Here is a 12,050-nt window from a genome sequence, read left to right as displayed (position 1 = left end):
CGTTACGTACCTGCATCGTCACACACCACGTCTCCGCAGCGTGGAACGTTACGTACCTGCATCGTCACACAGCACTTCTCCGCAGCGTGGAACGTTACGTACCTGCATCGTCACACAGCACGTCTCCGCAGTGTGGAACATTACGTAACACAAAGGAGTGTAGAATAAAAGCCAAGTCCCTCTGTGCTGCAAACGGGAGCCCTCGCCCCAGGGTCCCAGACACCAGCCATCCAGCGCCTTCCCGACGTTTGCACCCCCTCAGTTTGCACGGGGTCACTGGCCTGTGCACTGCGTCTCACCCAACTCACCCAGCGTTCCACAAGCTGCTTTCTGACGGGCACGGCCCCTTAACCCACGGCACGGGCGTGACACAGTGCGTTTGATCATGTCACGACTTTTGCACACGTAAGCTCTTCCAGATATTACACTGCTGCAATGCACAACGCCAAGTATGTCTTCATGAAATGCTGACATTCCTGTAATGGAGCCATATGCTCCCAACCCTTGCTTAAAGTTAAAAATGAGGACTCATCATCTGTTTTTTTCACCTAAATTTTCCACGCCATTCTCAGGGAACTTAATAGCTCTGGGGCAGGTATCCTCGTGACTCCCTGAGAAGCCGCAGCGTATTAAAGCACTTCCTAGGCGCCAGCACTGTACTACATGCAGCTCAAGATGCAGAACTCACACTCCTGCCTCTCAGTTGTAGCTTTCCATCTGGAGAGCTAGACAAAATGGGCTGAAGTCTGTTTCCAGCCTGCCTAAGTAACATCCTCACCAAGTTCTCTGAATATCCCAGGCTCTCCCGTTTTCACGGTTGCCTCTGACCTCCTGCTACTGTGAGTCTCTCTTCTTGTTCCACACATTGTCCTTCTTCTGTACCATGAACTGACCCAAACAAGCATCTCAGCTTTTTCTTAATTCCCAACAGCAGCAACAAAAAAATCCATTTTTACGAGACCTATATACAGCAGATATAGTTGAAAAATTAAAAATCAAATAAAAATATTCAGAGATTAATATTTATAATGCATAAAAAGCTGTTTAAAATGATTTTTAAAAAATTCAGCAGAAAAATGGACAAGAGATACAATCTGACAATTCATGGAAGAAATGGAAATAGATCTCAATTGTGTAACTGTAAGGAAATGCAAATTACAGCATTAAAATTGACATTAAAATGGCAACAATGAACAAGACGTAGGTTCTCAGCATGCGCAGTGAAGGTTTAGATGAGAGCGTCTCTGGAGGACGACCTGGGCCACTTGGAGAGGTGACGCCCAAGGCCTGAGTGTCCGGAGTCTTCAGCCACAGACATGCCTGCAGGGCAGATGGAGGGACTGTCTCTTTAATACAGCATCTTCTGTAAGAGCAAAATCTGGAACCTACTCATAGAGGGCTTGTTAAATAAATCAGTAATTCATCCAACTGAATACTGTGCAACCATCAGAAAGGGTCCAATTGAGTTATGCAAGAAGGCACAGCTTTTTAAACCATTTTTAACCGTAAAAATCCATGAAATTAGAAGATGCTTGCGTCTTGGAAGGAAAGCTATGACAAACCTAGCCAGTGTATTAAAAAGCAGAGACATCACTTTGCCAACAAACATCTGTATAGTCAAAGCTATGGCTTTTCCAGTAGTCATGTATAGATGTGAGAGTTGTACCATAAAGAAGGCTGAGCACTGGAGAATTGATGCTTTTGAACTGTGGTGTTGGAGAAGAATCTTGAGAGGACCTTGGACAGCAAGAAGATCAAACCAGTCAATCCTACAGGAAATCAGTCCTGAATATTCACTGGAAGGACTGATGCTGAAGCTCCAATATTTTGGCCACCTGATGCTAAGAGCTGACTCACCGGAAAGGACCCGGATGCTGGGAAAGATTGAGGGCAGGAGGAGAAGAGGGTGGCAGAGGAGGAGATGGCTGGATAGCATTAATGGACACGATTGAGCAAACTCTGGGAGACTGTGAAGGATGGAGGAGCCTGGTGTGCTGCAGTCCAGGGGGGTCACAAAGAGTCGGACACGACTGAGTGGCTGAACAACAACAGCAGCAGCTGGGTTCTGGTCCCAGAACAGCTGGGCTGAAACCCTGGCCTCGGCACCACCAGCTGTGTGTCCCCGGGCCAGCGACCACACCTTCTGAGATCCACAGTGGGCATCTGTACCCACAGCAGCAGGAGCCCTCGCATCTCCAGGGGCCGTGTGCAGGGCCGAGTGGGCAGAGGGCACGCAGAGCTCAGAAGCAAGTCTGGGTCACTGCACGTCTCACATCACACACTGGGGACGCAGACGGGCAGCAGCAAAACACCACCAAGAGCAGGACGCAGCCTGTGCGAGGGACTTGGAGACTGCTGCTCACACACAAACCAGGCCCTGAAACAAGAGTACACAGAGGTACACGAACTGGAAACGGTCTAGAAATGCACACACCCTGCTCAGGGTGGTCACCTCTGGGCAGCGATGACTGGGACGTTTGGTATCACTTTTTTTACGCCTGCATCATTTGAGTTACTGTAAATGATGAACGCTCTGCTTCCGTATTCTGAGACAAAACCAATAAATTCCAGGAAAGATGAGAGGCAACAGATAATCTTGAAACCCGCCCTGTTCTGTTATTCCTATTGCTGGAGGCTAGCTGTAAAGCAGTCGTTCTCAAAGTGCGGTCTGTGGACCCCTGGGGGTACCCTTGAACCTCTCTGAGGTCTACGAGGTCAAAACGATTTTCACAATAATGTGAACGCCGCATCTACCATCGTCACTGTGTTGTCAGCGCATGAAGGACGAGAAGCAGCAGCGGCCGCAGCTGGTGTCCAGCACCGTCAGCAGCACGGCTGCTCGCCTCGCCCACGGCAGGGAGAGAAGGAAAAGCCAGTTTTACTCAGGAACATCCTTGATGACCAGGCAGACGAGTTGATTTTCTCAATCCCAGTGCCTGAGTGTGAGCTTCTCAGGTCTTCATGGTCCTACCATCCCAGTGCTTGAGTGTGAGGCTTTTCAGGGTCTTCGTGGTCCTACAATCCCAGTGCCTGAGTGTGGGTTTTCTCAGGGTTTCTGTGGTCCTACCATGCCAGTGCTTGAGTGTGAGGCTTTTCAGGGTCTTTGTGGTCCTACCATCCCAGTTCCTAAGTGTGAGGCTTTTCAGGGTCTTCGTGTTCCTACCTTCCCAGTTCCTGAGTGTGAGGCTTTTCAGGGTCTTCGTGTTCCTACCTTCCCAGTGCCTGAGTGTGGGGCTTTTCAGGGTCTTTGTGTTCCTACCATCCCAGTGCCTGAGTGTGGGGCTTTTCAGGGTCTCTGTGGTCCTACCATCCCAGTGCCTGAATGTGGGGCTTTTCAGGTTCTTGTAGTCCTACCATCTCAGTGTCTAAGTGTTTGGCTTTTCTGGGTCTCTGTGGTCCTACCATCCCAGTTCCTGAGTGTGAGGCTTTTCAGGGTCTTCGTGTTCCTACCATCCCAGTGCCTGAGTGTGGGGCTTTTCAGGGTCTCCGTGATCCTACCATCCCAGTGCCTGAGTGTGGGGCTTTTCAGGGTCTCCGTGGTCCTACCATCCCAGTGCCTGAGTGTCGGGCTTTTCAGGGTCTCTGTGGTCCTACCTTCCCAGTGCCTGAGTGTGAGGCTTTTCAGGGTCTTCGTGTTCCTACCTTCCCAGTTCCTGAGTGTGGGGCTTTTCAGGGTCTCTGTGGTTCAATGTGCGACACGCGCACGGCGTGTCTGCTGCGTCCAGGGTGCTGCGATGGGCCCGAGGGGGAGTCCAGGCGCGGCCACGGTGCTGCAGTCACTGTTCAGGGCGCCACTCGTCTGAGACAGCAACGGACCAACGGCACTTATTCACACTTTGACTCTGGAGCAAATTTTCTTAAAAACGAACAAAGTGAGCTACTCTCTACACAGAAACTGGACAGGGTGCACTGCCGATTATAAAATCCAAGCTTTCGAGAGCATCTGAACTCTTGAAAATGTGTTTTGACTACTACTATTTGACAAATACCCACTTTTAAGACTTTGCTGATGAGATCAGTATTCGTTTTCTCGATCTTGTACAATGAAATATATCAACATTTAGAAGATGTGAATGAATACCAACACATCCAGAGTATAACTTACAGAAGCCACCACGTGCCCAGTTCTGCTGTAGTGCTGGCACTAAGGTGGAGTATTAGGGACTTCCTTGGTGGTACGGCGGTTAGGACGCCCCACTTCTGTTGCAGGGGGCATACGTTCAATCCCTGGTGGGGGAACTAAGATCCCGTATGGTAAGAAGCACGGTCAAAATATAAAACAAGTAAACAAACAGTGGATTACCCATACTCACGTGAAAAGGCCATTAAATCATCCCTCCCTTTTCTAATGACATTTAAGTGTGAGGCCAGATCTTCATGTATTTAAATAAAACAACTGTTAACAAATTGAATGCAGAAGCAGATCTGGAAATCTAGCTGCATCCTATTAAGCCCCACATTTAAAACGCTTGCATCATGTAAGACAAAAGCACTGTTCTCTATCTTTGTTTTGAGAAAGCTGTTTTTCACTAAAATATGTTAAGATGTAATAGATTATTACAATGAAATAGTAAATCCTTTCAGTTGTCCTAATTTCCAGCACAGTAAATATTGACAGACATAACCCTCATGGCCTTCAAAAATTACTAAGAATATAAAACCAAGAGGTTTTGGAACCAAAAGGCTTTGAGAACCACTGGCTTAGCATAGGGCAGGCAACCACCATCTGAAATCAAAACCTGGCCCTTGCTGGTCGGTAGATACCAGTCCTGGCGCACAGCCCCGCCCTTGTGGTCTGGAAGCAGTGGGCCCGGCCCAGGGTCCTCATGCTCCTGGGGCCTGAGGCTGCTTTCCTGCTAGAGGCATAGCTGAACTGAGCAGATGAGACAAAGAAGACCGGCCTGCAAAGTCTGGAAGACTTACTCTTGGGCACTTTAAAAAGAACTAGAAACCTCTGAGTTAGAGTAAGCCCGCATTCCCAGCCTTGCTGCTGCAGTAACACAGCCCTAAGCCTTTCGGTCTCCACCCTCACCCCATCACCACCCATTCTCCAAAGGCCAGAGTGACCTTCCGAGAAGCTGATGTTGCGCCTTCTCCTCAGCACCTGAGAAGGCCTCAGCGCGGAGCTCCAGGCGCCCCCTCCCGCCATCAGCCTCTCCTCAGCACCTGAGAAGGCCTCAGCGCGGAGCTCCAGGCGCCCCCTCCCGCCATCAGCCTCTCCTCAGCACCTGAGAAGGCCTCAGCGCGGAGCTCCAGGCGCCCCCTCCCGCCATCAGCCTCTCCTCAGCACCTGAGAAGGCCTCAGCGCGGAGCTCCAGGCGCCCCCTCCCGCCATCAGCCTCTCCTCAGCACCTGAGAAGGCCTCAGCGCGGAGCTCCAGGCGCCCCCTCCCGCCATCAGCCTCTCCTCAGCACCTGAGAAGGCCTCAGCGCGGAGCTCCAGGCGCCCCCTCCCGCCTCGGGCCCTCCCCTCCTGCCAAACACTCCAGGTCCTGCTGCCCAGAATGCACCCACTTCACCCTCTCCGATTTCCACTCCAAGTCCTCACCCTGGACGCTCTCCTTCTCCCGACACCCAGGCTCCCTTTCAGTCCCCACCCAAGTCTGTGTACCAGGCACACAGGCGCCTTCCCTCAGCACACCCTGCCCTCACTGTGGGGCAAGGGCCCATTTGCTGGCCAGTCCCTGTCTAAACAGAGGTCCCAAGGTGGACATCGGATCTCTCCATCCCAACACGAGCAGCCCTTCAGGACTCCGCTGCGAGCTGTGCAGCTGAACCAAGTTGGAAGTCAGCCCCCATAACACCCTTCATTCTCCCAGGCCAGCTTCCTGAAGTAAGTTATTAAGTAACAGAGTAAGTTATGGAGAAGGAAATGGCCACCCACTCCAGTTTTCTTGCCTGGAGAATCCCATGGACAGAGGAGCCTGGCGGGCTACAGTCCATGGGGTTTAAGAGTCAGACACGACTTAGTGACTAAATCACCACCAGAGTAAGTTATTCTTCTATGCAAGAGGGTCTCAAAAAAAAAAAAAAAAAGAAAAGAAAAACCAACATTTTCCTATCATCAAAGAGAACACAACAAGTGTCCAGGGTGTGGAGAAAAGGGAGCCCCCACGCGCTGTTGGGCAGGAATGTAAACTGGGGCAGCCACTGTGGAAAACAGCATGGAGGAGTCTCAGAAAACAAGTGGACTCACCACATGGCCCAGCAGTCCCGCCACTGGGCACATACCTGCAAAGAACAAAGACATTAATGTGGAAAGATACATGCGCCCCAGTACTCACGGTAGCGTCACTACAATAGGGAAGATATGGAATCAGCCTAAGCGTCCGTTCATAGATGCACGGACAGAGTCGTGGCGCATACATACAGTGGTGACGACTTAGCCACGAAGAATGAGGTTTGCCATCTGCAGTGACACAGACGGCCTTGGAGGGGACTGTGCTTGGTGAAGTAAGTCAGACAGTCACTGAACGTTATCATTTATATGTGGAATCGAAAAACTACAACAAACTAAATATAACAAGATGAAGGAGACTAACAGAACAAACTAGAGGTTACGGGGGGATCTGGGGGGAAGTGAGAGGCACAAGCTACTCAGTATAAGACAGCCTCAAGGGGTACTGTACAGCATGGGGAGGCAGAGAACGTTCTGCAATGACTATAAATGGAAAGTAGCCTTTAAACATTGTATAAAGAATGCTTTTAAAGACACCAACATCTTCACAGTTATCAGTTCCTGTGAGCCAGTTTGCCGAAGCTTTCCCTGCATCCTCTGGAATCTAACAAGCCTGTAAGGGTCACAGGAAGCTGCACCCCGTGTTACATGTGAGGAACAGATGGCAAGTTACCTGTCAGGGTAGCACAAAGCTAGTCAGAAAGTTGAAAGGGATTCGTACCAAAGTCTGTATCTCGATTAACACCAAGTTGAAGAGCAAGCCTAACCTGTAAGATAAAACTGGAGAACAAGCAGGATGCAGCCAGTGCTAAACACCATGACCTGCTAAGTGACAGGAAGGTCAGGCTCTGAGACAGAATACTGGGTGTGAAGAGTGGCTGGGCAGTGATTCACTGAGATCAGATGGATCCAGTCTGAGATGGATTTAGATGGATAAGTAGGTGTGGAAGGAGGACATGAAGCTAAAGCAGTACAGAAATCCATTTTTTTTTTTTTTTGGCCACCCCACTTGGCTTGCAGGATCTTAGTTCCCTGACCAGGGATTGAACCTGACCCCCAGCAGTGAAAGTCTAGAATGTCAATCACTAGACCACCAGGGAATTCCCGAGAAATTCCCCACTTTTTGAAAGCTTGCTGTATGTCATTTCACTTTAACAAAAGACCTGCATCAATAACCTGTCCTAGCTAACTGAAAGATATCCAAAGATTTTCACTTTAGGAAAAAAAAAAAAAAAGCCTTCAGCGACTGTTTTGCAGTGCACCCTGAGCAGTGGGGGCCCCGGCATGCTCTGTCTCCAGGAACTACACCCAGCACCTCAGCGTCAGGCCAGCAGAGCTCTGGACTGTGTCTGATGTCTGGCCTCTACCTCGGCTCCTCTGTGCCTCCACCAGCAACATGTGTCTTAAGCAACTGCCTCTTCCCTTCATACCACTTCAGCTTACAGAAGGCTCTGCAGATAGGATGGGCTCTGTAGACAGGCTCTTTCAGATAGGATGGCAAGGGAAACAGGTATTCTACCCTGGGAAAGAAACGGGAGCCAAGAGCAAGGGATGGGAAAGATCATTAAATAATAACAGAAAAACCAAGAGGTCAGGCCCCATGGAAGGGACTTCGGTGAGTGGAAGGGGAGGTCAGGAAAAAATAAGAAACTGCTACTTTCACATTTAAAAATAGGTACAAGCAAACCCAAACACCTTAAAGTACATGAGAATTAATGAGCAGCTGCACCGAACACTCCAACAACACCTTACAGGTTCAAAAGCACTGCACTGCTTTATCTCAACAAAAACCTTATTATGTGATTTCCAGATAGGCAAGCTGAGGTTTAGAAAGGGCCTTCAAACTTGATAAATAGCAGACACAAACTGAACCCAGAACTTCCCATCAAAACAACAGATTTCAAAAGTCAAGGGATATGATCTGTCCCCACCACGAATCCTGGAAACCCGCACCTGATTATGTAACTAGGGTCAGTCCAGCTTCCTGACCGCACAGCCTGACTGCAGACAGACAACGGAGCTGTGCTCAGCAGGCGCAGCGAACACATCAGTCTTAAGGAAACCGTCTATCTCTGATTTCCTAAAGGCAGAATCTCCTAAATGAAACTGCAAGAATGTTACCAGATTGTTTTCTTGTTTGATGGCCTTCCCCACAAGATGCTTTCCTGAAGGCCCTTTTTAGTGACTTAGTGACGCAGGTATAAATATTAAGTAAATGGGAATTATAAAATGGAAGGTAGACACCAGACTGAAAATGATTCAAATAATCAGATAAGGTGTCCCACTGTGACTTAAAAAAAAAAAAAAGATCAATGATAAACACTGCATCTCTGTTTTCTTTTCACAGGAAACAACTCAATACTCCAGAAATAATGACCTTGACTGAAAACTTCTGCATTCACAAATATGGTATTTCACCCATCTCCTCTCATTTTAACGACTGTGAAGTCACATGTATCTAACAGTCAGTGAAACATACTGAACATTCCTGCTATTGATGCCCAGTGCTCTTAATTTTTGTTATCCTTCCCAATCTAAATGTTTCTTTCTTTCATAATATCTATGCAAACCCATTTAGGAAGGCTGGCCATCCCAGATTACCCAGACACCCCATATGATTTATACAACTTCCTAGACTCAAGCTTGAGTTTAGCAAATGAACCTTTAATTTCGTTAAGCGCTATTTCCTTAGAAAAAGATTAATGCCTAATTAAAAGGAATAGATTAGATTATGGATTAAGAAATTGATTATACAAAAACCTATTTAAATTTGGGCAACAGTTCATAGATAGAGTGCCTGATGAACTATGGACGGAGGTTCGTGACATTGTACAGGAGACAGGGATCAAGACCATCCCCATGGAAAAGAAATGCAAAAAAGCAAAATGGCTCTCTGGGGAGGCCTTACAAATAGCTGTGAAAAGAAGAGAGGTGAAAAGCAAAGGAGAAAAGGAAAGACATAAGCATCTGAATGCAGGTTCCAAAGAATAGCAAGGAGAGATAAGAAAGTCTTCCTCAGTGATCAATGCAAAGAAATAGAGGAAAACAACAGAATGGATCTTTTCAAGAAAATTAGAGATACCAAGGGAACATTTCATGCAAAGATGGGCTCAATAAAGGATAGAAATGGTATGGACCTAATAGAAGCAGAAGATATTAAGAAGAGGTGGCAAGAATACACAGAAGAACTGTACAAAAAAGATCTTCACGACCAAGATATGATTATCACACCATGGTGTGATCACTCACCTAGAGCCAGACATCCTGGAATGTGAAGTCAAGTGGGCCTTAGAAAGCATTACTACAAGCAAAGCTAGTGGAGGTGATGGAATTCCAGTTGAGCTATTTCAAATCCTGAAAGATGATGCTGTGAAAGTGTTGCACTCAATATGCCAGCACATTTGGACAACTCAGCAGTGGCCACAGGATTGGAAAAGGTCAGTTTTCATTCCAATCCCAAATAAAGGCAATGCCAAAGAATGCTCAAACTACGGCACAATTGCACTCATCTCACATGCTATTAAAGTAATGTTCAAAATTCTCCAAGCCAGGCTTCAGCAATACATGAACTGTTAACTTCCAGATGTTCAAGCTGGTTTTAGGAAAGGCAGAGGAACCAGAGATCAAATTGCCAACATCCACTGGATCATGGAAAAAGCAAGAGAGTTCCAGAAAAAACATCTATTTCTGCTTTATTGACTATGCCAAAGCCTTTGACTGTGTGGATCACACTAAACTGTGGAAAATTCTGAAAGAGATGGGAATACCAGACCACCTGACCTGCCTCTTGAGAAACCTATATGCAGGTCAGGAAGCAACAGTTAGAACTGGACATGGAACAACAGACTGGTTCCAAATAGGAAAAGGAGTACGTCAAGGCTCTATATTGTCACCCTGCTTATTTAACTTCTATGCAGAGTACATCATGAGACACGCTGGGCTGGAAGAAGTACAAGCTGGAATCAAGATTGCTGGGAGAAATATCAATAACCTCAGATGTGCAGATGACACCACCCTTATGGCAGAAAGTGAAGAGGAACTAAAAAGCCTCTTGATGAAAGTGAAAGAGGAGAGTGAAAAAGTTGGCTTAAAGCTCAACATTCAGAAAACGAAGATCATGATTTCCCATCACTTCATGGGAAATAGATGGGGAAACAGTGACAGACTTTATTTTTGGGGGCTCTAAAATCACTGCAGATGGTGATTGCAGCCATGCAATTAAAAGATGCTTGCTCCTTGGAAGAAAAGCTATTACCAACCTAGACAGCATACTAAGAAGCAGAGACATTACTTTGCCAACAAAGGTCCATCTAGTCAAGGCTATGGTTTTTCCAGTGGTCATGTATGGATGTAAGAGTTGGATGATGAAGAAAGCTGAGCGCCGAAGCAATGATGCTTTTGAACTGTGGTGTTGGAGAAGACTCTTGAGAGTCCCTTGGACTGCAAGGAGATCCAATCAGTCTATCCTAAAGGAGATCAGTCCTGGGTGTTCATTGGAAGGACTGATGCTGAAGCTGAAACTCCAATACTTTGGCCACCTGGTGTGAAGAGCTGACTCATTTGAAAAGACCCTGATTCTGGCAAAGATTGAAGGTGGGAGGAGAAGGGGATGACAGAGGATGAGATGGTTGGATAGTATCACCGACTCAATGGACATGGGTTTGGGCGAACGCCGGGAGCTGGTGATGGACAGGGAGGCCTGGCATGCTGCAGTCCATGGGGTCACAAAGAGTTGGACACGACTGAGCAATTATACTGAATTGAACCAGTTCATGACAAGCCCCTCCTCTAACTCTTTCCCACTCTTCCTCCAGGAAATCAGGAAAAGCAGTGAACGTACAGAAGCACAGACCCAGAGCGCCCCTGCAGGAGGGCAGCCGTGGCCCTGTGAGAGGCTGTCTTGGCAGTCGCCTGACGTGTCTGTGTGCTCTTCCAGGACTTTGAGAATGGCGTCTCTGAAAGCCTTGTCACTCATCTCACATCATTTTGATAGGCACCTCCTTTAAAAAATCGCGTTTTCATTTTCTTTCAGAGGTCACTTTCTGCAGTTCTTGGTGAGAAGATCTCTCCCGAGCTTTCGAAGGACAGGGCGATCGCAAAGCTGGGCAGCCACATCCCACAGTGGGGGCTTCACCAGTGCTGGCCACAGACGGCCGCTGACTCAGGCCAGCAGGCATGGGCTCTGGAGCAAGCCAGCTAGCTGTAAACCCTGGCCTGGCCACCCTGCCGACCAAGTGACCTGCCCCTGTGCCTTGGCTTCCGTGTCTAAAGCCGGGAAGAACAAGAGCCCTTCCTCCCCAGGGTTGTGTGAAGACTGAATGAACGGACACAAGGCACTTGAAGCAAGCTCTGGAACATAAGAGACTCAACAACTGTTAGCCATCTTTACCTCCGGGTTGAGTCTTCTACAACAGGGGTCCCCACCCTCTGGGTTGTGGACCGGTACCTCCTGTCAGACCAGTGGCGGCATCAGGTTAGAAATGAAGTGCACAATATATGTAACACGCTTGGATCACCCTGACCCCACCCCCACCCCTGGTGTGCAGAAACACTGTTTTCCACAAAACCGGCCTTTGCTGCCAAAAAAGCTTGGGGACTCGGCTCTATAAGGTGGTGGGGTGGGGGAGGGGGCACCTGGTCCTCCAGCTTTAAGTAGAGAGCTCACCACTGGAGACGGACAAGCGAAGAACTGGAACACGGGACGCCTGCAGAAGACTTGCATGGGTGAGGGCGGCCCAAGGGAATGGAGGGTGCCGGGAGGGGCGAGCAAACACCCTGTGAAGAATCTGCTGCGGTTCCAAACAACTTCCCGAGAGCAGTCGCTGTCTAGGGCCCCGGAGCAGGAGCTGACAGCGTTCCTCACTTCCTTCTGG

The 12,050-nt window shown here is 48.3% G+C and overlaps 1 long non-coding RNA gene across 1 annotated transcript; it reads left to right on the top strand.

Annotated features, from left to right (window-relative positions):
• The first annotated feature begins 14 nt into the window (after positions 1–14).
• On the top strand, positions 15–8,671 carry LOC132343987 (uncharacterized). The gene is made up of 2 exons (XR_009493046.1): positions 15–5,832; positions 8,525–8,671. It is a non-coding gene; the product is annotated as an uncharacterized lncRNA (long non-coding RNA).
• Positions 8,672–12,050: the final 3,379 nt, after the last annotated feature.

This window comes from Bos taurus, chromosome 26, assembly GCF_002263795.3.
Source record: "Bos taurus isolate L1 Dominette 01449 registration number 42190680 breed Hereford chromosome 26, ARS-UCD2.0, whole genome shotgun sequence".
NCBI classification, from domain to species: Eukaryota; Metazoa; Chordata; class Mammalia; order Artiodactyla; family Bovidae; genus Bos; species Bos taurus.
This window is presented reverse-complemented; position numbering and strand designations above follow the sequence as displayed.